Below are 26,503 nucleotides of genomic sequence, written 5' to 3' on the forward strand. Positions count from 1 at the left end.
CCATCTGACCACAGTCTGACTGCATTCTAAACAATCAGACTGCGTGAAAATAGCATTTGTGACATTCTGATTGCATTCAGGGGAACGCTCAATATGTTTCCGCTACCACCGAATGTCCTGAATGCACCACAAGCACACCTCGAGTGCTGCTGGATTATATCCTGCCAAATTGCAATCGGACCACAGTCGTAGGACTTGTAAGTGCGTTGTTATTGCTCTTACTGCAATCCTGCAGCTGTCCACGTACTCTTACAGTGTTCCACCTACATTTGTACCATGACGCTCATGCGCACGGCACATGCACGAATCAGTCGGGGTGGGTTGGAGCGCAGTCTGGGTATTTGGACGGCTGTCCTCCGCAATTCCTATTCCCCTCAGATTTTACATTCTGCCTGATTCGACTTGGCTCATGCTCATTCGTACTAAGACCGTCATCACACACAGTACAAATGCACACGAACCAGGCCAACTGAGGCCAAAACTGCAAAAATGGCAATAATCGAGACGCAGTTGGGAAGAACAGACAGTCGGACAGCTGTGTACGACTCCCGGACAACCATATAGAATATAGGCGGATTCAGTCTGGACTGAGTCCTGCACACCCACACGGCCACCACTCCAACATTGTCGGACAACAGTACAGAGACACAGACTACTTGTCAGACTGAACCACAATCAATAATCAGGCTGCCGGACGGATGCGCTCGAGTGCTGTCACTCACTCACCTACTCACTCACTGAGTCACTCGTCCACTCTCTCCCTCGTGTGCACTGACCTCTAAGCAGGACATTGCACCAGCAGGATAGACGTGTGTCCCACACATGATGGACTGTCAGCACTGTGCTCACAGACACAGCACAGCGACGGCGGTGTAATGAGCACTCGGATTACACAGAGGGGCTGTGTGTGGCACTATCCGGTCGGATCATTGGCGCACTGTGGGACAGCACCTGACATGGGATATTTTTATGCCGTGGTGTACGAGACATTTGTGAGCGATGTTGTCAGCACATGGCACAGCTGGGGTGAGAAGAACATCACTACAGGCTGCAGCATCTGGCTGTTGTCCGCCCTTCGCTGTGACACGCAGCTGGGGGCATACCTGAGGTGCATTTACATGTTTATTTATGGTGTGGTTTATTTATTTCTGGCTGGCGTCATTACTCCAACAGAGTTTGATGGTAAACATGTCATAATATGTGTATTATGGGGTGACATCCCATTCAGCTGCATTATGGGCACCGCACCAAGCCTATGACACACTGACTGCACCACTCTGCATTTAATCATTAGTGATTGATCTCTGCTCCCCTCCACAGCATGTCTTTTTCCTGGTTCTCTCCCTCAGCCCCAACCAGTCCCAGCAGAAGACTGCCCCTCCCTGAGCCTGGTTCTGCTGGAGGTTTCTTCCTGTTAAAAGGGAGTTTTTCCTTCCCACTGTCGCCAAGTGCTTGCTCACAGGGGGTCGTTTTGACCGTTGAGGTTTTTACGTAATTATTGTATGGCCTTGCCTTACAATATAAAGCGCCTTGGGGCAACTGTTTGTTGTGATTTGGCGCCATATAAATAAAATTGATTGATTGACTGACTCGCAGTGACAGATGGTGCTTTTCGTTTGATTGCGCAATGTTCACGTCCACTTCACATGATGGATGCGTGCCACATACATGTTGCATATCAACATTTCCTTTGCCCTGAACGAGATCCAGTTGATGTGCACATATGTGGCACAAGCGGGATATGCCAGCAGCATTTGACGTGCCCGATTCATTTCGGGGTTCCCCCGACTGTGATCAGATTGTTCCGAATGCTGTTATGACGCTGTACGAATTATGTAGATTGCAGTGAGATTACGATCAGGCTGCACGTAGACTGTCTGTTGTGTGGGCCGCCAGAAGAGGAGGTACTGCTGGCCCACCACCAGAGGGCGCCCTGCCTGAAGTGCGGGCTTCAGGCACGAGAGGGCACTGCCGCCTCCAGGAACAGCCGAGGTGACAGCTGTCACCCATCAACCATGACAGCTGTCACCGATCATCTACATCACACCTGGAATAAAAGCAGGAAGACACCTCCACCACATCGCCGAGATATCACCTTCAGTGAGAGGTAATAGACTCAGCCGTTTGTGTGTTACAATATAATCTGTATATTGTGAGTGTTTGCAGGAGTACCGGTCCCTCTGTCTGTGGAAGCTGAGTGAGTGCTGGACGGCACTCTTTTCCCCTGAGGAATCACTGCGGTACTCTGCAGAATATTGAGTGAGAGGTGGAGGTGGATTTCCCACCATTGTTGTTACTGGGTGTACACACACCCACACTTGACTGTCTTTGTTTTCCGCCAGCAGTACCAGATCCGACACGCCGAGACGGTGGCCACCTGGGGACTTCGGGACTTGGCGGCTCCAGTATCCCTCGGGTTCGGTGGCGGTGGAAATCGTGTGGTTCCGGTTCGTCTCCAGACGGGCGTCTCCTATCGTCGAGCCTGCCCACACGACACCTTTATTGATTGACTTGTATCCATTCTGTAATCTGCTGTGTTTGGTTGTGGCATTCACAACAGTAAAGTGTTCTAATTTAACTCCTTCTATTGTCCGTTCATTTACGCCTCCTGTTGTGGGTCCGTGTCACTACACTTTCCCAACACTGTCGTTCAATGGGTGTTCCACCTGGACTGCCCCATGAGTGTTTTGGACATGTGCAAAACATTCAAGGCATGAATGAGGGTCTTAGAATGTGTCTAATTTTGCCTAAAACCCAGGTGCTCCCCAGCACCCCACCAGGACCCACTAAAGCTTGTAAATACTTTGCAGTTCTCTCAGTAGCTTTTATCATTCAATTCTGTTGCCCACAGTAATTCAGTTTTTCAGGATATGATGTTATGGTTAGGGGTTCGGGTGGAACTGAAGTGTTTCAGACGATGAACCCAAACGCAGGGAGCTGGACACAGAGTGGAGCACAAAAAGAAAAGAGATTTATTTATAATTAATAAACGAAAACTGCTGCGCTGGGGAGTGCCTACAGTATGGAGAGTGGCCTGCCCACTAGAGGTGAAATTAGGGAGCTGCAGTATCCCGAGCCACTCTTGAAGGAATGTGTCAACAAAGGATTCTGAGACCAGGGCCAGATGGGACGTTTGCCTCTGCAACCAGGATCTAAGGAAGAAAACACAATGGGTGAGTGGAATGCACTCGTAAAGTTGGAGTCTCACACAGTCACAGTTCATAAAAGCTATAACACAGGTTGCTGCAGAGTTCAGAAAATAAAGTTATTCTTCTTAAGAAATACAGTTCACTGTTCAGCAATAGTTCATAGTTCATGAGTTGTCTCCATAGGTCAGAGTTCAAGTGCTGCATGCTGAAGTGCAGCGCAGATTAAGCAGAACTTGATACAGCTGGACTGAGTTCTCAATTGTTTGATATCAGAGTTTGTGCAGTTCTTAGACAGAGTTCTTGAAATAGTTCTTTATCATAGCACAGTCACAACAGGCACAAGTGAGAATGGGATCTCACTGAGATAAAGGGAACTTAACTGGCATTTAGTCGAGACGCGCTCCACACCGGGAGCTGAGGAGTTCCAAAGTAACGTGCAGGTGCAGGTAGTTAGCAACAGGTCCAGGTCCGCTTGGAAGCTGTACTGGAATTGTCTGGAACAGTAGGAAAAGACAGTTCGCTCTAATGTAGGAATTAGAATGAGAGACCAGTGTTACCTGATCATAAGCTGCAGGAAGCTTTGGCGTCATGAGCGCACAACTGGAAGACGCATTCAAGGTCAGTCTCTGTCTTTATCATGCATGAGGCTGGGAAGGCTGGGCAATCTGACTGTCACGTCACCCATGTGAGCTCTGTTCCACATGGACACGCGTGTGAGGCCGGCTGGACACACCAGACCAGTAGCTGTGGACATAATAATGGCACACTGCTTCATTAATGTCATTTCATGACTGTATGTCTATGACCATGGGTCATCTACAGAGGAACAGACACTTCATAATTGATAAAATGTTTTTTTTTATGGTGTGTGTTTTTATTTTTTTAAACTATGTCCATCCCTTTGTTGATTTCAGGCATTTTCCCATACTGTTTACAGGCAAGTGACGGTGGCGCAGTGGTAATCAGTAAAGTCCAGGTATGAATCCCATGGGTGGCATGTATGGTTTTTGTTTGTTTGTTTATTTGTTTGTTTTGTTTTCCACTGCAGAAGTGCGATGTGGTTCCACAGGTACCAGCTGGTTTTTATTTTTTATTTATTCCACAGCAGCGGAGCAATGTGGTTACACATGCTCCAGTTGCTCGCACTGTGTTCGTGCACGAGCATGCACGACACCTTCGCAGCAGAATTGTACACACCTGCCCATTGGTGCAATGCTTTCATGGTTTGCTAATTCGAACTGTTTTGTGCTGTTTCGCCGTAATTCCACCAAATTCGTATTACGTGTAAAGGGGCCCTTACTCCTAGTTCCAGGTGTGGATATTAAGGCCCATACCTTAAAAGCCAGGTGCAAACAAGCCTGAAGATTTCCAAATGATAGCCTTCCCCTCCATATTGTGTAAAACAATGGAGAGAGTTCTGGTGGACCTCTGTCTACCAAAGTGACCAGTGTGTTCAATCTATTGCAGTTCACCTCTAAAAGTGACAGGGGTACTGAGGATCCTGTGCTAGTCCTGCTTGAATCTGTCTTAAAACAGCTTGATCTTACTAAAGGTTATGCTAGAGTCCAATTTGTAAACATCAGCGCAGCTGCTAATTCCATAAAGTTACATCTTCTGCAAAGGCTGACCAATATCAATGCAAACAAGGTCTTGATTCTTTGGATCACAGACTTTCTGTCTTGTCTCCACCAGAGAGTATGTGTTAATAGCTGTCTGTCAGGAGTGCATACAGGTTGCCCACAAGGCAGCGTTCTTTCTCCTTTGCTTTTTTCTTATTTATAAATGAGTTTGTTCCTAACAATAGTACCTTTAAATTGATAAAGTAAGAATAAGATTAATTTTATTATCACGAAAGAAATTATCCCGAACAGTAAATAGTAAACTTTTTTATGCAATAGGTACAAGAGATTTATGCGAAATGACTGAAGACATTTTCACAAGATGCTCGCCAATATTGCACATAACTGAATAACTCTGAATAACTGTTTGGTATGTATTCATCCTGCAGAAGGGGGAGAAATTATAGAGTCTGATTGCCACAGGTAGGAAAGGCCTCCTATGGCATTCTGTGGTGGACCTCGGTGGTCTCAGTCTATGGCTGAAAGTGCTCTGACAGGACATGAGTGTGGCATGCAGAGGGTGGGAGCTGTTGTCCCAGATGTTGTCCCAGATGTAACCTGGTTACAGCAGGATGAATATGTTAGTTTAAATGAGTCAACACCCCCGAGTCACACTAACTGCCAGAATGCTCGTAGCACAGGCCGAGGGGGAGAATTAGCATCAATCTTCCACTACAGCTTATTAATTAATAAAAACCCAGACAGAGCTTTAATTCATTTGAAAGCTTGACTCTTAGTCTTGTCCATCCAAATTGGAAGTCCCAAAAACCAGTTTTATTTGTTGTTATCTATCGTCCACCTGGTTGTTACTGTGAGTTTCTCTGTGAATTTTCGGACCTTTTGTCTGACTTAGTGCTTAGCTCAGATAAGATAATTATAGTGATAATTATATTTTAACATACACACAGATGCTGAGAATGACAGCCTCAACACTGCATTTAATCTATTGTTAGACTCGATTGGCTTTGCTCAGACTGTAAATGAGTCCACCCACCACTTTGATCATACCTTAGATCTTGTTCTGACTTATGGTGGAAATTGAAGACTTAACAGTATTCCCTGAAAACCCCCTTCTGTCTGATCATTTCTTAATAACATTTACATTTACTCTGATGGACTACCCAGCAGTGGGGAATAAGTTTCATTGCAGTAGAAGTCTTTCAGAAAGCGCTGTAACTAGGTTTAAGGATATGATTCCTTCTTTATTATATGCCACATACCAACACAGGGCAGACTAGCTACCTAACCTCTGTGAGTGAGATAGATAATCTCGTCAATAGTTTTACATCCTCACTGAGGACAACTTTGGACGCTGTAGCTCCTCTGAAAAAGAGAGCCTTAAATCAGAAGTGCCTGACTCCGTGGTATAACTCACAAACTCATAGCATAAAGCAGATAACCTGTAAGTTGGAGAGGAAATGGCATCTCACTAATTTAGAAGATCTTCACTTAGCCTGGAAAAAGAGTCTGTTGCTCTATAAAAAAGCCCTCCGTAAAGCTAGGACATCTTACTACTCATCACTAATTGAAGAAAATAAGAACAACCCCAGGTTTCTTTTCAGCACTGTAGCCAGGCTGACAAAGAGTCAGAGAGACTTTTTTGCTAATAAAATTTTAATTATTAGAGAAAAAAAAATTACTCATAATCATCCCAAAGACATATCGTTATCTTTGGCTGCTTTCAATGATGCCGGTATTTGGTTAGACTCTTTCTCTCTGATTGTTCTGTCTGAGTTATTTTCATTAGTTACTTCCTCCAAACCATCAACATGTCTATCAGACCCCATTCCTACCAGGCTGCTCAAGGAAGCCCTACCATTAATTAATGCTTCGATCTTAAATATGATCAATCTATATTTATTAGTTGGCTATGTACCACAGGCTTTTAAGGTGGCAGTAATTAAACCATTACTTAAAAAGCCATCACTTGACCCATCTATCTTAGCTAATTATAGGCCAATCTCCAACCTTCCTTTTCTCTCAAAAATTCTTGAAAGGGTAGTTGTAAAACAGCTAACTGATCATCTGCAGAGGAATGGTCTATTTGAAGAGTTTCAGTCAGGTTTTAGTCAGCCAGTACTCTAGCTGACAGCCAGTCAGTCAGCTAGAGTACTGACAGGGACTAGAAGGAGAGAGCATATCTCACCCATATTGGCCTCTCTTCATTGGCTTCCTGTTAATTCTAGAACAGAATTTAAAATTCTTCTTCTTACTTATAAGGTTTTGAATAATCAGGTCCCATCTTATCTTAGGGACCTCGTAGTACCATATCACCCCAATAGAGCGCTTCGCTCTCAGACTGCAGGCTTACTTGTAGTTCCTAGGGTTTGTAAGAGTAGAATGGGAGGCAGAGCCTTCAGCTTTCAGGCTCCTCTCCTGTGGAACCAGCTCCCAATTCAGATCAGGGAGACAGACACCCTCTCTACTTTTAAGATTAGGCTTAAAACTTTCCTTTTTGCTAAAGCTTATAGTTAGGGCTGGATCAGGTGACCCTGAACCATCCCTTAGTTATGCTGCTATAGACGTAGACTGCTGGGGGGTTCCCATGATGCATTGTTTCTTTCTCTTTTTGCTCTGTATGCACCACTCTGCATTTAATCATTAGTGATCGATCTCTGCTCCCCTCCACAGTATGTCTTTTTCCTGGTTCTCTCCCTCAGCCCCAACCAGTCCCAGCAGAAGACTGCCCCTCCCTGAGCCTGGTTCTGCTGGAGGTTTCTTCCTGTTAAAAGGGAGTTTTTTCCTTCCCACTGTAGCCAAGTGCTTGCTCACAGGGGGTCGTTTTGACCGTTGGGGTTTTACATAATTATTGTATGGCCTTGCCTTACAATATAAAGCGCCTTGGGGCAGCTGTTTGTTGTGATTTGGCGCTATATAAAAAATTGATTGATTGATTGATTGATTGAATTATAGGCCAATCTCCAACCTTCCTTTTCTCTCAAAAATTCTTGAAAGGGTAGTTGTAAAACAGCTAACTGATCATCTGCAGAGGAATGGTCTATTTGAAGAGTTTCAGTCAGGTTTTAGAATTCATCATAGTACAGAAACAGCATTAGTGAAGGTTACAAATGATCTTCTTATGGCCTCGGACAGTGGACTCATCTCTGTGCTTGTTCTGTTAGACCTCAGTGCTGCTTTTGATACTGTTGACCATAAAATTTTATTACAGAGATTAGAGCATGCCATAGGTATTAAAGGCACTGCGCTGCGGTGGTTTGAATCATATTTGTCTATTAGATTACAATTTGTTCATGTAAATGGGGAATCTTCTTCACAGACTAAAGTTAATTATGGAGTTCCACAAGGTTCTGTGCTAGAATCAATTTTATTCACTTTATACATGCTTCCCTTAGGCAGTATTATTAGACGGTATTGCTTAAATTTTCATTGTTACGCAGATGATACCCAGCTTTATCTATCCATGAAGCCAGAGGACACACACCAATTAGCTAAACTGCAGGATTGTCTTACAGACATAAAGACATGGATGACCTCTAATTTCCTGCTTTTAAACTCAGATAAAACTGAAGTTATTGTACTTGGCCCCACAAATCTTAGAAACATGGTGTCTAACCAGATCCTTACTCTGGATGGCATTATCCTGAGCTCTAGTAATACTGTGAGAAATCTTGGAGTCATTTTTGATCAGGATATGTCATTCAAAGCGCATATTAAACAAATATGTAGGACTGCTTTTTTGCATTTACGCAATATCTCTAAAATCAGAAAGGTCTTGTCTCAGAGTGATGCTGAAAAACTAATTCATGCATTTATTTTCTCTAGGCTGGACTATTGTAATTCATTATTATCAGGTTGTCCTAAAAGTTCCCTAAAAAGCCTTCAGTTAATTCAAAATGCTGCAGCTAGAGTACTGACGGGGACTAGAAGGAGAGAGCATATCTCACCCATATTGGCCTCTCTTCATTGGCTTCCTGTTAATTCTAGAATAGAATTTAAAATTATTCTTCTTACTTATAAGGTTTTGAATAATCAGGTCCCATCTTATCTTAGGGACCTCGTAGTACCATATCACCCCAATAGAGCGCTTCGCTCTCAGACTGCAGGCTTACTTGTAGTTCCTAGGGTTTGTAAGAGTAGAATAGGAGGCATAGCCTTCAGCTTTCAGGCTCCTCTCCTGTGGAACCAGCTCCCAATTCAGATCAGGGAGACAGACACCCTCTCTACTTTTAAGATTAGGCTTAAAACTTTCCTTTTTGCTAAAGCTTATAGTTAGGGCTGGATCAGGTGACCCTGAACCATCCCTTAGTTATGCTGCTATAGACGTAGACTGCTGGGGGGTTCCCATGATGCATTGTTTCTTTCTCTTTTTGCTCTGTATGCACCACTCTGCATTTATTCATTAGTGATCGATCTCTGCTCCCCTCCACAGCATGTCTTTTTCCTGGTTCTCTCCCTCAGCCCCAACCAGTCCCAGCAGAAGACTGCCCCTCCCTGAGCCTGGTTCTGCTGGAGGTTTCTTCCTGTTAAAAGGGAGTTTTTTCCTTCCCACTGTAGCCAAGTGCTTGCTCACAGGGGGTCGTTTTGACCGTTAGGGTTTTACATAATTATTGTATGGCCTTGCCTTACAATATAAAGCGCCTTGGGGCAACTGTTTGTTGTGATTTGGCGCTATATAAAAAAAATTGATTGATTGATTGATTATACCACGGAGTCAGGCACTTCTGATTTAAAGCTCTCTTTTTCAGAGGAGCTACAGCATCCAAAGTTGTCTTCAATGAGGATGTAAAACTATTGACGAGATACTCTATCTCACTTACAGAGTTTAGGTAGCTACTCTGCACTGTGTTGGTATATGGCATTAGAGAACATAAAGAAGGAATCATATCCTTAAACCTAGTTACAGCGCTTTCTGAAAGACTTCTAGTGTAATGAAACTTATTCCCCACTGCTGGGTAGTCCATCAGAGTAAATGTAAATGTTATTAAGAAATGATCAGACAGAAGGGAGTTTTCAGGGAATACTGTTAAGTCTTCTATTTCCATACCATAAGTCAGAACAAGATCTAAGATATGATTAAAGTGGTGGGTGGACTCATTTACTTTTTGAGCAAAGCCAATAGAGTCTAATAATAGATTAAATGCAGTGTTGAGGCTGTCATTCTCAGCATCTGTGTGGATGTTAAAATCGCCCACTATAATTATCTTATCTGAGCTAAGCACTAAGTCAGACAAAAGGTCTGAAAATTCACAGAGAAACTCACAGTAACGACCAGGTGGACGATAGATAATAACAAATAAAACTGGTTTTTGGGACTTCCAATTGGATGGACAAGACTAAGAGTCAAGCTTTCAAATGAATTAAAGCTCTGTCTGGGTTTTTGATTAATTAATAAGCTGGAATGGAAGATTGCTGCTAATCCTCCGCCCCGGCCCATGCTACGAGCATTCTGACAGTTAGTGTGACTCGGGGGTGTTGACTCATTTAAACTAACATATTCATCCTGCTGTAACAGGTTTCTGTAAGGCAGAATAAATCAATATGTTGATCAATTATTATATCATTTACCAACAGGGACTTAGAAGAGAGAGACCTAATGTTTAATAGACCACATTTAACTGTTTTAGTCTGTGGTGCAGTTGAAGGTGCTATATTATTTTTTCTTTTTGAATTTTTATGCTTAAATAGATTTTTGCTGGTTATTGGTGGTCTGGGAGCAGGCACCGTCTCTACAGGGATGGGGTAATGAGGGGATGGCAGGGGGAGAGAAGCTGCAGAGAGGTGTGTAAGACTACAACTCTGCTTCCTGGTCCCAACCCTGGATAGTCACGGTTTGGAGGATTTAAGAAAATTGGCCAGATTTCTAGAAATGAGAGCTGCTCCATCCAAAGTGGGATGGATGCCGTCTCTCCTAACAAGACCAGGTTTTCCCCAGAAGCTTTGCCAATTATCTATGAAGCCCACCTCATTTTTTGGACACCACTCAGACAGCCAGCAATTCAAGGAGAACATGCGGCTAAACATGTCACTCCCGGTCCGATTGGGGAGGGGCCCAGAGAAAACTACAGAATCCGACATTGTTTTTGCAAAGTTACACACCGATTTAATGTTAATTTTAGTGACCTCCGATTGGCGTAACTGGGTGTCATTACTGCCGACGTGAATTACAATCTTACCAAATTTACGCTTAGCCTTAGCCAGCAGTTTCAAATTTCCTTCAATGTCGCCTGCTCTGGTCCCCGGAAGACAATTGACTATGGTTGCTGGTGTCGCTAACTTCACATTTCTCAAAACAGAGTCGCCAATAACCAGAGTTTGATCCTCGGCGGGTGTGTCGTCGAGCGGGGAAACACGGTTAGAGATGTGAACGGGTTGGCGGTGTACACGGGGCTTCTGTTTAGGGCTACGCTTCCTCCTCATAGTCACCCAGTCGACCTGCTTTCCCGGCTGCTCGGGATCTGCCAGGGGGTAACTAACGGCGGCTAAGCTACCTTGGTCCGCACCGACTACAGGCACCTGGCTAGCTGTAGAATTTTCCACGGTGCGGAGCCGAGTCTCCAATTCGCCCAGCCTGGCCTCCAAAGCTACGAATAAGCTACACTTATTACAAGTACCATTACTGCTAAAGGAGGCCGAGGAATAACTAAACATTTCACACCCAGAGCAGAAAAGTGTGGGAGAGACAGGAGAAGCCGCCATGCTAAACCGGCTAAGAGCTAGTAGCTACGCTAAGCTAGCGGATTCCTAAAAACACGCAAAGTGAATAATGTGTAAATAATTTAGAGGTGATTCAGCAGAAGGAGTGCTTTAGTTAAGGCACGTAAAGATTACACTGGGAAACAAATCGTAATCTAGATAACTAGATCAATCTAACTGCGCAGATTTAACAGATACAGCAAAACACCGCTGTGCTCCGGAACAGGAAGTGATACAATACTGCAGTGAGAGCCAACCACACCATGGAAACATACCACTGTCCCAGCTTTTTGAAATGTGTTGCAGGCATCCATTTCAAAATGAGCAAATATTTGCACAAAAACAATTAAATTTATCAGTTTGAACATTAAATATCGTGTCTTTGTGGTGTATTCAAATAAATATAGGTTGAAGAGGATCTGCAAACCATTGTATTCTGTTTTTATTTACATTTTACACAAAGTCCCAACTTCATTGGAATCGGGGTTGTATCAAAGACAAAGGAGCTCGTTTTTTTTTTTGTTGTTGTTGTTGTTTGTTTTTTGTTTTTGAAAAAAGCAACACCTGACAATAGAGCTAGTCTCACTTACTGGCCAAGCTGTTGAAACTGTGGAATCTTTTAAATATCTATGAACGGCCTTGACAGACAGCTGAGTTTCTTTGAAAATATAGAGTAAATTTTAAAGAAATGCTCACAACGACTCAATCTCTGTAAAAGACTGAGCTGTCTGGGTGTCAATGTACAGATTATTAAACTGTGTACAGTACACACATTGAAAGTGTCTATCTTTTCATTGTTCTATGTGGTTTGGCCATTTACGAGTTGAAAATGCAAGAGCAAGATAAACAGAATTATGTCAATGGCAACCAAAATAGTGGGAAAGCAAGGAGGACAGTTCACATCCCCTTCAGAGGTGCTTCAGAGTCCCTCCAGCAAAAAGTGTTTTTAAAAATCTTTTTTTGCAAATGCCATCACCATTCTTAATAAAAAAAATAGTGACAGCATACATATGTATTTCACTGAGCTGCTATTTTATGTATTTTGTCCTATTTATTAGTTGTGTCTTTTATTTATTTATTTTTATTCTATGTTTTTAGCAATTTCATGTGTCTGAGATGGTGTCTGTATGTTCACTTGTATTGTATGTCTGGTGAGCCAATGAAAAATTTCCACTATGCTGGACATTAAAGATTTATTCTATTCTATTCTATTCTATTCTATTCTATTCTATTCTATTCTATTCTAGACTGGTGTGGAATGTGTTATAACAGCAACTATAAGGTACAACACATTATAGTCAGAAAACCTGTTTGTTTTGTTTCTATTTCCTACTTTATTTTTTTTTTACTAATAGCCCAATTTCATAGCCTTAAGCGTGTGCATATCATGAATGCATGGTCTTGTTGGATTTGTGAGAATCTACTGAATCTACTGGTACCATGTAACAATAAGAAATATACTCAAAACCTGGATTAATCTTTTTAGTCACATAGCACTACTATTATTCTGAACACTAGTGTACGATGATCAACGATATCAAATGCTGTTGAACTTGAAATCCAACAAGTGCAGCACCGTGGTGGCATCCAAGTCCATCAGCAAGAGAAGATCATTCATTGCTTTAGTAAGAGCTGTTTCTGTAGAGTGTTAAGTTCTAAACACTGCCTTTTCATAATAACTGATAAGTGAACTCTAAGTGCAACACTTGAAATCACCTCTCAAGCTTTCATCTGCTGAGCGCTCAATAAATAATAAGAGAATAACACTTCTGGACATGAAAGAACTTATCAATGGTGTTCATCTATACTCAACAAAAATATAAACGCAACACTTTTGGTTTTGCTCCCATTTTGTATGCGATGAACTCAAAGATCTAAAACTTTTTCCACGTACACAATATCACCATTTCCCTCAATCAATCAATTCAATCAATTTTTTTTTTATATAGCGCCAAATCACAACAAACAGTTGCCCCAAGGCGCTTTATATTGTAAGGCAAGGCCATACAATAATGATGTAAAACCCCAACGGTCAAAACGACCCCCTGTGAGCAAGCACTTGGCTACAGTGGGAAGGAAAAACTCCCTTTTAACAGGAAGAAACCTCCAGCAGAACCAGGCTCAGGGAGGGGCAGTCTTCTGCTGGGACTGGTTGGGGCTGAGGGAGAGAACCAGGAAAAAGACATGCTGTGGAGGGGAGCAGAGATCGATCACTAATGATTAAATGCAGAGTGGTGCATACAGAGCAAAAAGAGAAAGAAACAGTGCATCATGGGAACCCCCCAGCAGTCTACGTCTATAGCAGCATAACTAAGGGATGGTTCAGGGTCACCTGATCCAGCCCTAACTATAAGCTTTAGCAAAAAGGAAAGTTTAAGCCTAATCTTAAAAGTAGAGAGGGTGTCTGTCTCCCTGATCTGAATTGGGAGCTGGTTCCACAGGAGAGGAGCCTGAAAGCTGAAGGCTCTGCCTCCCATTCTACTCTTACAAACCCTAGGAACTACAAGTAAGCCTGCAGTCTGAGAGCGAAGCGCTCTATTGGGGTGATATGGTACTAACGAGGTCCCTAAGATAAGATGGGACCTGATTATTCAAAACCTTATAAGTAAGAAGAAGAATTTTAAATTCTATTCTAGAATTAACAGGAAGCCAATGAAGAGAGGCCAATATGGGTGAGATATGCTCTCTCCTTCTAGTCCCCGTCAGCACTCTAGCTGCAGCATTTTGAATTAACTGAAGGCTTTTTAGGGAACTTTTAGGACAACCTGATAATAATGAATTACAATAGTCCAGCCTAGAGGAAATAAATGCATGAATTAGTTTTTCAGCATCACTCTGAGACAAGACCTTTCTGATTTTAGAGATATTGCGTAAATGCAAAAAAGCAGTCCTACATATTTGTTTAATATGCGCTTTGAATGACATATCCTGATCAAAAATGACTCCAAGATTTCTCACAGTATTACTAGAGGTCAGGGTAATGCCATCCAGAGTAAGGATCTGGTTAGACACCATGTTTCTAAGATTTGTGGGGCCAAGAACAATAACTTCAGTTTTATCTGAGTTTAAAAGCAGGAAATTAGAGGTCATCCATGTCTTTATGTCTGTAAGACAATCCTGCAGTTTAGCTAATTGGTGTGTGTCCTCTGGCTTCATGGATAGATAAAGCTGGGTATCATCTGCGTAACAATGAAAATTTAAGCAATACCGTCTAATAATACTGCCTAAGGGAAGCATATATAAAGTGAATAAAATTGGTCCTAGCACAGAACCTTGTGGAACTCCATAATTAACTTTAGTCTGTGAAGAAGATTCCCCATTTACATGAACAAATTGTAATCTATTAGACAAATATGATTCAAACCACCGCAGCGCAGTGCCTTTAATACCTATGGCATGCTCTAATCTCTGTAATAAAATTTTATGGTCAACAGTATCAAAAGCAGCACTGAGGTCTAACAGAACAAGCACAGAGATGAGTCCACTGTCCGAGGCCATAAGAAGATCATTTGTAACCTTCACTAATGCTGTTTCTGTACTATGATGAATTCTAAAACCTGACTGAAACTCTTCAAATAGACCATTCCTCTGCAGATGATCAGTTAGCTGTTTTACAACTACCCTTTCAAGAATTTTGAGAGAAAAGGAAGGTTGGAGATTGGCCTATAATTAGCTAAGATAGCTGGGTCAAGTGATGGCTTTTTAAGTAATGGTTTAATTACTGCCACCTTAAAAGCCTGTGGTACATAGCCAACTAACAAAGATAGATTGATCATATTTAAGATCGAAGCATTAAATAATGGTAGGGCTTCCTTGAGCAGCCTGGTAGGAATGGGGTCTAATAAACATAAATATTGTTCACAAACCAGTCGAAATCTGTGATAGTGAGCACTTCTCCTTTGCTGAGATAATCCATCCCACCTCACAGGTGTGCCATATCAAGATGCTGATTAGACACCATGATTAGTGCACAGGTGTGCCTTAGACTGCCCACAATAAAAGGCCACTCTGAAAGGTGCAGTTTTGTTTTACTGGGGGGGAATACCAGTCAGTATCTGGTGTGACCACCATATGCCTCATGCAGTGCAACACATCTCCTTCGCATCATCTGTGAAGAGAACACCTCTCCAACGTGCCAAACGCCAGTGAATGTGAGCATTTGCCCACTCAAGTCGGTTACGACGACGAACTGGAGTCAGGTCGAGACCCCGATGAGGACGACGAGCATGCAGATGAGCTTCCCTGAGACGGTTTCTGACAGTTTGTGCAGAAATTCTTTGGTTATGCAAACCGATTGTTTCAGCAGCTGTCCGAGTGGCTGGTCTCAGACGATCTTGGAGGTGAACATGCTGGATGTGGAGGTCCTGGGCTGGTGTGGTTACACGTGGTCTGCGGTTGTGAGGCTGGTTGGATTGTACTGCCAAATTCTCTGAAACGCCTTTGGAGACGGCTTATGGTAGAGAAATGAACATTCAATACACGAGCAACAGCTCTGGTTGACATTCCTGCTGTCAGCATGCCAACTGCACGCTCCCTCAAATCTTGCGACATCTGTGGCATTGTGCTGTGTGATAAAACTGCACCTTTCAGAGTGGCCTTTTACTGTGGGCAGTCTAAGGCACACCTGTGCACTAATCATGGTGTCTAATCAGCATCTTGATATGGCACACCTGTGAGGTGGGATGGATTATCTCAGCAAAGGAGAAGTGCTCACTATCACAGATTTAGACTGGTTTGTGAACAATATTTGAGGGAAATGGTGATATTGTGTATGTGGAAAAAGTTTTAGATCTTTGAGTTCATCTCATACAAAATGGGAGCAAAACCAAAAGTGTTGCGTTTATATTTTATTTTCAGTGTAATCACTCTGAAATTAAAGCAGCGATACATTTGCTCAGTCATTGTTTGCTTTCAACCTTAACAGGCTGTGATACAGTGGAAACAAATCTTTGTTCATGTCCAAACATATCTGCACTCATTATGATACCACAGAGATCCACTCAGCTGTGAGAGCACCAGACATCGTTTTCCTCAGCAGCATCCTGCAGCTCGTCTCAGTGGATCTATCAGTGACTCCCGAGTCAGCTGGCAGATGTGATCCCTGCAGCGTGTCCTGGGTCTGCTCTGTGGTCTACCCCCCGCTGACCTGCAACAAAACCAATCCAAAGCATGCCATCCGGCCCTTCCAAGGCCACACCCACACAAATGATGACACAGAAGACCATCATCATGTCTGTTATAGTTGTAAATCAACCTTTATTACCCACAGTGCATAAAAGCAGCATTATGAAAAACTAAGGACTGGCATCTGGTGACAGTGTGGGTATTTGTGACAGGTGGCACTGTAGCAACTGATTGTCATTTTTTTCTTTTTTTTTTTCTTTTTTTTTTGCATGTAATAATGGTTTTATACTGTAAACTTTACAATATTTTCTGGAAAGGTAAATTATTTCTGTAATTTATTGCATAATTATTCTGGCAACCACGGCTGCCAGCTGTTTTGTTTTGCCTCTGTAAAAACAACAGAATTTTATTACAGTTGTACCTCTGCCAATAAAGTTGGGCGGAGGTAATGTTTTCACCCTGGTTTGTTTGTTTGTCTGATTGTGAACAGACTGTAACCCACAATTTTCATATATTGTTATGATAAATATGATTGATATCCTCATAAGCAAGAACTGATTCAATTTTCAAGATCATAGGTCAGAGGTTAAAGTCAGGAAAAATCTTGAAAATCTGAAAAATACCTATCCTTTATCATTGAACTTATGTTCCAAAATTCATAACTCTGTCAAAAATCCTTTATGTCCTGACAAAGTTTGATCTGGATCTGATCCGGATTTCAGATTTTGTAGCCATTTAAATTTAACATTGAAAAACCCATTTCATGTATATTTCACGTTACATCTTAATCAAACGTGCCCCAGTCACTCTCATATTTGAAAGTGAGGTGCAGACTGGCACTCACTATCACTTAACAAAGTTTGATTCAGATCTGATCCGGATTGTGGATTTTGTCGACATTTGAATTTAATATTGAAAAGCCCATTTGGTGTACATTTTGCATTATATCTCACTCAAAAGTGCTTCAATCACTCTCATTTGTGACAATGAGGTGCAAACTGGCACTCTCAATGAAAAGACCAAGTTTGATCCGCATGTGATCCATGCTGCAGATTTAGCGGATATTTGATTTGAACATTGAAAAGCCCTTTTGATCTATATGTTGCATTATATTTTAGCTTAGGGCCCCTTCACACATAGTATGAATAAATACAAATTATGGCGAATCACGGCAGAACAGCTCATATGAGCGATCCACGAAAATATCGAGCTGCTGGGCAGGCGCGAACGACCCCGCTGCGACGGTGTTGTGCATGCAATGGTGTCGTGGGAGCAGGAACACAACGCGAGCAGCTGGTGCACCACATCGTACCGCTGATGTTAGACAGATTTCACCACCAACTTGAAAGTGATCGTCTGTTGACTGTTTTCATGCTGACAGCGTGAATGGCCACACATTTTCTAAGTGCCAAACGAGCCATGTTAGATGTTCCTGGGTGTCACCTGGAATTTGGCTGACACCTGCCGCGAGAGAGATCGAATGGGCTCTCACAGTGCACACTTTGTCTGTCAGCCGTTAGTGTGCGCAAATAGTTATAGCAACAGCTGTATGGGGTGTTGGAGGCAGCTACAATTTTACATATTGCATGAGATTCCTGCTTCATGCACAGTTCGACCACATTCATACTATGTGTGAAGGTGCCCTTAAGAAAAGTCACTTCCAACAGGACCTTGACCTTGAAATTTTTTCCAAGGTAAAATTTTGTGGAATTGGAAACTAGTGCTGCCGGAGGTTTGCACTCTACGAGCGCAGTTTATTTGTTTATTTATTTGACTGTTTAACATGTACTTGTTGATTCAAACTCACTTTCTTCCTGTTGCCTTGCTTCATTTGAGTTTCCCTATCAACCTGATACTACAGGGCTCACAACATTACTTCAGTTTTCCACTTACATTTCTGGGGTGTGTATTCTCATCTATCATATGGTTCACTTTCAGAGTCACCCTGGTCTTTTTGGACCACCATCCTGAGAGGGGCAACCTTTGAAAACTCATCCTTGGCCTTGTACTGAAACCCAAAAGGAATCTCTTCCCAGCAGAAGCCAATCAAGATTCCCCGTCCCTAATTACGGGGTGAAAAGATGACGCTCTGTGTCTGACTTTGGACAGGAAGTTTAGCGTCGATGAATCCATCATTGTCACAGTTAAATAGGATTGAGGGTGTTCAGGGTACTTTGTGGGGGACGGTTTCACTTACACTGTCCTATTAGCAACTGGCCCACAAATCCTCTTTGGTGCTGTTTCAGAGACGAACATCTGTTAGAGTAGATGATCTATGAGGTATATTATATTTGTTTAATTAACCTCGAACGGTTGAAGCATTTTTCCAGCAATTCTTTTTTTTTAAACTGTCATTAAAATTTTTGAAATATCTAATACTTCTTTCTAAGAACACTGTCTAAACACATTTAAACCCACCACATCCAAATAATCTGTGAATCTGCATCATTTTGTTTCATAATTGTTGTACGTTAGTGAACGGGGATGCTTGTGCTTCAAGATTAGGCAAATCACAATCAACATGCATCAATTTCAATAGATGGAAAATGATCAATTATTTATGATTTATTTATAACATTGATCAAGAAAAACAACACATATGGGCTAATGTGAAGATGTTGCATCACTATTTTATGAATTTTTATTGAAAATATGTACATTCTGACCTTTATTTATTTATGTATTTTTGAGAAAACATTTGTTTTGCTGTTTTGTACTTTGTGTGCAATTTAGCATAAAAGCATCACCAGATCAAAAAAAAAAAAATCCTGTCAAACACAACAAAAAGAATAGAAACCAAATGACAGTGTCAGTGAAGCAGTTAGCAGCATGAAATACAAAAGTGACAAATGTCCATCTGTATTTAAACAAGCGTGACCAGCTGAGCGTGTGCAGCTATTGAGAGGGTTCTCTTTCACAAAGCGCCCGGGGGCTAAAGCCTTACACCCCTCCCACCTTCATTATCCCTTCCACACTGTGATCAGCTCCAAAATGCCGACTATCCCAGGCAGACTCTCACACAGCATGCTGGGAAGCACAAAAGCAGACCTTCAGCCGATTGGTTTCACCTTATTAACAGCTTGTAATCTTCTCATGTCTTTGGCCTGACAGCGCACGAGTTAGGCGCCCAGAGAGTCCTCCATCCTGGCTTTGATGCAGAGCAGCTATTTTCTCTGTGAAACATCATGCTCTCTTATATGTCCATTGTTGCGCTGCACCTGTTTGCCCATAGGGTAGGTGGAGAAAATCAGTCACTGACAACTGTTAATTTCTCATTAGACACATTGTAAACGTGACACACTTTGTGATACGAAGGTCAGAGCAGCTGTTTTTCATTCTTACTGCCGGGTTACACTCTGTAAAATTAGAAGAAAGACAAAGAACAGTGGTGGGAAGTAAAAGATTTTGTAAGAAACATTTAAAGGTGTAATCCCTTTGTATTTACACAAAACTGACAACATTTGCTTAGGACTGAAATCTCGTCATGATGTAATAATTTCTTTCTGCTAGTATATCACAAAATATAGGTACAAACATAAATCAGAAAAAGTTAGGATGATATGGAAACACAAATAAAAAAACCCCCAAACAAATAAACAAAAAACATGAAGTGACTCGTATATTTAGTTTGGACTACTATTTCACTGCAGACAGCATGAACACAAGATAACTCATGTATGCTTGGTCCACTTCATTTTATTTAATATACATCAATTACCAAAAACAAAGGACAGGGCAATTTAGGGTTAGCAATGAGGTAATAAGTAAGTAAATAATCAAACAAGCAAATAAATACATAATGATGTTACTGCAACAGGTGATATCAACAGGTGATTGTAATCATGGTTTTCATACAAAAGCAGTATCAAAGCAGTTTGCATGACAAAAATTATTGAACTGTTTAAGCACAATGTTCCTCAAAGAAATCTGGGAAGTGATTTTGATATTTGAATGAATGAATGAATTAATGAATGAATTTATTCTGCGCACACACACACATACTTCTCGTAAAACAAAAACAAAACAAAAAACTCATAGGCAATTTCCCAGTATTGTGCAGCCGAAAGGGTGTAGGGAGAAACAAAACTTATAAACACCCACCCCTTTTACCATTTGCTATATACATTTGTATGAAAAATTTTGGGCACAGCCTGATAATTTTCATGATTTTCCTTTATAAATCATTGGTTTGTCTGGATCAGAATTTCAGTAAATATATAATATAGCAGATGAACACACTGATATTTGAGAAGTGAAATGAAGTTTCTAGTACTTACAGAAAGTGTGCATATAATTATTTAAACAAAATTAGGCAGCTGCATAAATTTGGACACCTCTTGTCATTTATTGATTTGAATACATTTAGGCACTAATTATTGGAACACAAAATTGGTTGGTAAGCTCACTGACCCTTGACCTCCTTACAGAGGTGAATCCAATTATGAGAAAAGGTATTTAAGATGGCCATTTGCAAATGTTTCTCCTCTTTGCATCTCTTCTAATGAGTGTCAACATGGGAGCCTCTAAAACAACTCTCAAATGACCTGAAACAAAGATTGTTCACATCATGGTTTAGGGGAGGATACAAAAAGCTATATCAGAGATTTCAGCTGTCAGTTTACACTGTGAGGAACATAGTAGGGAAATGGAAGACCATAGGCACAGTACTAGTTAAGGCCCAAAGTGGCAGGCCAAGAAAAATCTCAGATAAGCTGAAGTAAAGCATGGTGAGAAGAGTCATAGTCAACCCACAGACCTGCTCCAAAGACCTACAACATGATCTTGCAGCAAATAGTGTCTCTGTGCATCATTCAACTATACAGTGCAGTTTGCACAAGGAGCTCCTGTAATGCAGACAAAGCCTTTTATGCATTCACGCCACAAACAGAGTCACTTCAGATATGCTGAAGCACATATGGACAAGCCAGATTGATTTTGGAATAAGGTGCTGTGGACTGATGAAACTAAAATTGAGTTATTTGGACATAACAAGGGGTGGTATGCATGGCTGAAAAGGAACACAGCATTCCAAGAAAAACACTTGCTACCTACAGTAAAATTTGGAAATAAGGGCCCTCAGCAAGGTCCTTAATCCCCGAGTTGCTCCTTGTGTGTAGTGAGTGCCTTGCTGGTGGCACCCTGACATCAGTGAGTGAGTGTGTTTGTGGTGAATGGGGGAATGTGAAGCATAATTGTAAAGCAGATGGAAAAGCACTACATAAAAATGCAGTCCATTTAAACAGCTGTATCACTTTAGCTAATTTCAATCTGAAAGGAAATTTCCCAGTCATTAGTGACAAGTTACAAATATACGTGAAAGGTTTAACAATGCAATCAATACTATTTTTAATCAAAAACATATCAAACTTATCGCTATCAAATTATTTTTTTTCCCTTGAGTTGTGAATGATGGAAATTATGAATACATGTGGGGTGCCCCAGGGTTCAGTCCTTGGGCCGTTATTGTTTCAGTTGTATATTATGATGTATGTTTGGTTTCAATAAGTGTCACTGTATTCGCAGTTATCCAAGTTGGATGGGTAACCACCTGGATACATTCCAATACAAAATACAGAATTTATAAATTCAGTTATATTTATTTGACCATGAGGATTTAAGAGTACTATGTTGAAGTATCCACAAACAAATAAAAGCTTATTATTTTTAATAAAGTTGTACATCTCAGTCAGCTTTTCCACAATTTTGTTTTTATGTTTGATCCTGGTGCTCTGTAGACATATTTTCTAATTATATATTTTTTATTTTCTGTGTTTAATTTCCACAGTAACACATTCCATGATATTTTCCAAAGAAAAACACATATTCTGAACAACATCACAGTTATAAGTAGAACTAACATAAAGTGCCACAAAAATCATAACAAACTGGACAGTGTCAATGTGCTCATCTTTAACCACGTCGTAAGAACTGAAAATGTTTATTTGCATTATTTAAACAATCCTGAATTTTGTCGAGTTCACGGAAAGTCTTCTGCTATTACCGTAAAGTATACAGTAGAGAATGTCCCACTTGGTTTTGGTTACAATTTCATCATTCAATAATAAATTTCTACTTAAATTTTATTTCCGAATATAACACACTTTGTTTACCAAGATGAAGTGATAATTTGTTTGATTCAAACCATTGTTTGAAATTCAGTAGTTTCCTCTCCATCATGTCCAAGAGCTGTCCAAAATGATCCCCACTACAAAATAAAGTCATATCATTGGCAAACAAAATACAATTCACAGACTGAGAAACCAAGCATACATCATTAATATACAACAGAAACAACAATGGTACAAGGACTGAACCCTGGGGCACCCCACATGCAATCTTCAAAAATTCAGAATTTATCCCACCACAACCTGGTCTCACAGCAAGTCATTATTCAGCAGCATGAACTATACATTAATCTACTGGTTCGTGATATTGTGACGAAAAGTGCCTCATTTTGTCACGGCAGCACAAATTCATTCTAATTAATTCCGTGATGGCTGCACGAAATTAAAAGTGAAGCCGGGGGGTCTTTATGGTTAGGGTGGGGGGAAAGAGCAAGATGAGGTTATGGTTAAGGTTAGTGTCGGGGAAGTAGTATGGTTGGGAATAGTGAGTTAAAAAAAACCCGTCACGAAACTTTGACACATTTCATCACGGGAGCATGAAAAAAAAAAGTGAGACTGAGCTGCCCCCCAATATGGACTACTGATACTGTTGTGTAAATAGCTAGCTATCCAATCAAGAGCTAAACCTCTAATATCATACTTCTGTAATTTATCCAATAGTGAAGTGCGATCTATAGTATAAAATGCTTTCTGCAATCAAAGAAAACCCACACAGGTATTGCTTGTTCTCAATTGCATTTGTAATTTGTTCAACAAAATCAATTAAAGCCAATGAAGTAGTAAGATTTTTTTTTCTGAATTCATGCTGCTGTTCACCTTAATTTTTGAAAAATTGTGGTAATAATAAGATTGGCCTGTAGTTTGAAAAGACATGTTATCGCCAGATTTGAAGAGTGGTATCACTTATTAACAGTGGTATCGCTATTTCATTTTGGAAGGAAATTTCCCAGTCATTAATGACAAATTACAAATATAAGTTACAAGGTTTAACAATACAATCAATAATATATTTTTATCAAAAACATATCAAAGTTGTAAGTGGTCAATAGATTTTTTTTTCCTTTTAGTTTTTGAACTACGTATGTCAATAATTTCGTTTTCATCTGTTTCTTTAAAATACATTGAATCTAGCATTGTGTGTTTTACTTTGTACAAAGAACACGTTTTTTGAGGATACAACTGAATTTGATAGGTTTTTTCCCACATTAACAAATACTTGTTGGAAATGATCCATAATAACTTATTTTCTTTTACGGTTGTGTCAGAATTTGTATAAAAATAAACTGGACAATCTTTAACAACTTTTTTTTCTTTTTAATGATTTTATTTAAAGCTTCCAGGTGTGGCAGCATGGTGGCTTAGTGGTTAGCACTGTTGGCCTCACAGTGAGAAGGTCATGGGTTCAATTCCCGCCTGTGGCTTTTTCTGTGTGGGGTTTGCATGTTCTCCCCATGTTTGCATGGGTTTCCTCCGGGTGCTCCGGTTTCCCCCCACATCCAAAGACGTGCGGGTTAGGTGGATTGGAATCTTTAAATTTGTCCATAGGTGTGCAAGTGGGGTGTGAATGTGCTTGTTTGTCTGTTTGTGGCCCTGCGACAGACTGGATGTCCTGTCCTGGGTGTACCCCGCTTCACGCTCTATGACTGCTGGGATAGGCTCCAGGCCCCTCGCGACCCTTGATTGGACTAATTGGTTGAAGATGAGTGTGAGTGAGCTTCCATGTTATGTGTCGGACGCAGCTCGGAGAACCGCCAGCGTTTGAAGGACCCAGTATGAAATAAGCAGAGCACGGTACAAAGGATAACTGAATTTAATACATAACAGTGATGTGATACAAAACAACAAAAGAGTGTGTGGTCTGGCGTGGTGGTGATACGGTGCGCTCCCAGCAGCGTTAACGGTCCGGAGCCAGAAGCCGTTCGGACCCAAGGACCCCGCCGACACCCCCCAGGTGGCCGCAACAAACCGAGTCTGTGAAAGAAGGAACCATTATGTGAGTCCACACTCTCCACACAGAGAGACCACTCAAAGGTGTACATAAACAGCAAACACTTCCTGGCTTAATTACTAATCAGCTGCCCAACCTGCAGGCATGGAACATCCAGTTCACAAAACTCCACTGCAGTGGAAGCCGATACATGACTAACGTACAGCTCAATATAATAAGGTGTGAGGGACACACATTTACTGACTGTATAAACGTTAGTCACAAAATCTAACGTACCTCAGGAAGTGTGCTGACGAGCGTGAGACCTCACCCCCTCCTCTTTCACAGACCGTGCATCAAACCCTGGATGTTCTCTGCATCCACTGATGATGAGATGGCTCCCGAGACGACGATCTCACCCATCTGGTCACAAGGTCGAGTCTCTGGCAAATACACACTGTATACTCCAGTCTTAAATGCCACCATGTTCCAATCATATAGATGCACCACAGCTGTGAGTCCTGACGAGCCGCAGGTGATCAGGGTGAGGTCCTGATGACCTCAGCACACACAGCCACTCAGTCCCAAATGCAAGCCACCTGGAAGGAAAAACAAAAGACAGAAAAAAAAGGCAGCCAGGCCCCAGCCATACAACAGTACCCCACCCTCACGGGAAGCCCCGGCGACCACACAAACCTGGCCCAGGAGAAACACCCCCCTCCAGGGACCATGGCTGGAAACCGCATCTGCATTTGTCTTCCAACAGAATGGTTGATGTCCTCTCCTCTGGCTGCATCCTTGCCTTTGTTTCAGTCAGTCACTTAGCACAGGTGTGGCCAGGAGTTCTTAAACCTGTGCGGTCAGCCTTTATCCAACCATGTTCGGTCTTTAGTCATAAAACAAAAAAGACAACACAAACAACCAAAACACCCCCCTCCCCAGGGGACCGTCCCATCAAACCCGGGAAGAGGAGAAAAGAAAAACCCCAAACTTAAGCTTACAAATAAAAGTGCTAAAACCCCCCCCCCCCCAAACGACATGTAGGGACCAAACCCCCCAGAGGACTTCCCGCCAGCTCCAGGAGTAATAACCACAGCCGAGGTCCCTCTGGGATCCAACGTCACCCACGGGGACTCCCAGCGCCTCCCAGAGGACCACTTGTCAACCCCAGGAGACACCTCCCCTCATGACCAACGGACCCAGCCCGGCGTCTATGGCTAGATGGACCCACAGCCCTTTCCCCCCAGAGGACACCACAGTCAAACCCTGAGGGCGGAAACTGGGGGGAAAAAACAAGAGAGAGAGAAAAAAAAACATACAAACAAACAACCCCAACCCCACCCCCTTGGCGCAGTGGAAACTGGAAGCACGTCCAGTGTCACCAACCGTGACTATACCCCAGAAGCCAACCGGGAGGAGTGGAACAGCGGTTATGGCAAACGGCACAAAACGGCACCACTCCTCCAACTTCTACACCAGCCACTAGCTGCGGGTATATCCCACTGCCCCAAACCTCAGCCACGCCGATGGCAGACGGCCAAAGGCGTGCTGAAGCCGGAGGTGGAACAGGGAATCAAAATACACCCCCCCCCCCCCCAGGTGCAGAGGTTACCGGGAAATGCCCAGTATAAACCAAACTGCACCACTCCAGCAACGCCGACACTACGGCTCACCCGGCTGGAGCCAGAGGAGAAGAGAGGGAAGAAAAAGAAAATACCCCAACCCCCCCCCCCCTCCCGGGTGCAGAGGCTACCTGGGAAATGCCAGCACAACCAAACTGCACCCCTCCAGCAACGCCGACACTACGGCTCACCGGCTGGAGTCAGAGGAGAAGAGAGGGCATAACAAAAAACAAAAAAAAGAAAAAAAAAAACCCAAGTACCACCCCATCACCCCCAGGGGACG

The 26,503-nt window shown here is 42.1% G+C and overlaps 1 long non-coding RNA gene across 1 annotated transcript; it reads right to left on the reverse strand.

Moving 5' to 3' along the window:
- Positions 1-283: 283 nt before the first annotated feature.
- On the reverse strand, positions 284-22,257 carry LOC117524854. The gene is made up of 4 exons (XR_004564880.1): positions 22,246-22,257; positions 15,947-15,952; positions 14,366-14,375; positions 284-373 (listed from the first exon to the last, which is right to left on the reverse strand). It is a non-coding gene; the product is annotated as an uncharacterized LOC117524854 (long non-coding RNA).
- Between the last annotated feature and the right edge of the window lie 4,246 nt (positions 22,258-26,503).

Source organism: Thalassophryne amazonica, chromosome 14 (assembly GCF_902500255.1).
Source record: "Thalassophryne amazonica chromosome 14, fThaAma1.1, whole genome shotgun sequence".
NCBI classification, from domain to species: Eukaryota; Metazoa; Chordata; class Actinopteri; order Batrachoidiformes; family Batrachoididae; genus Thalassophryne; species Thalassophryne amazonica.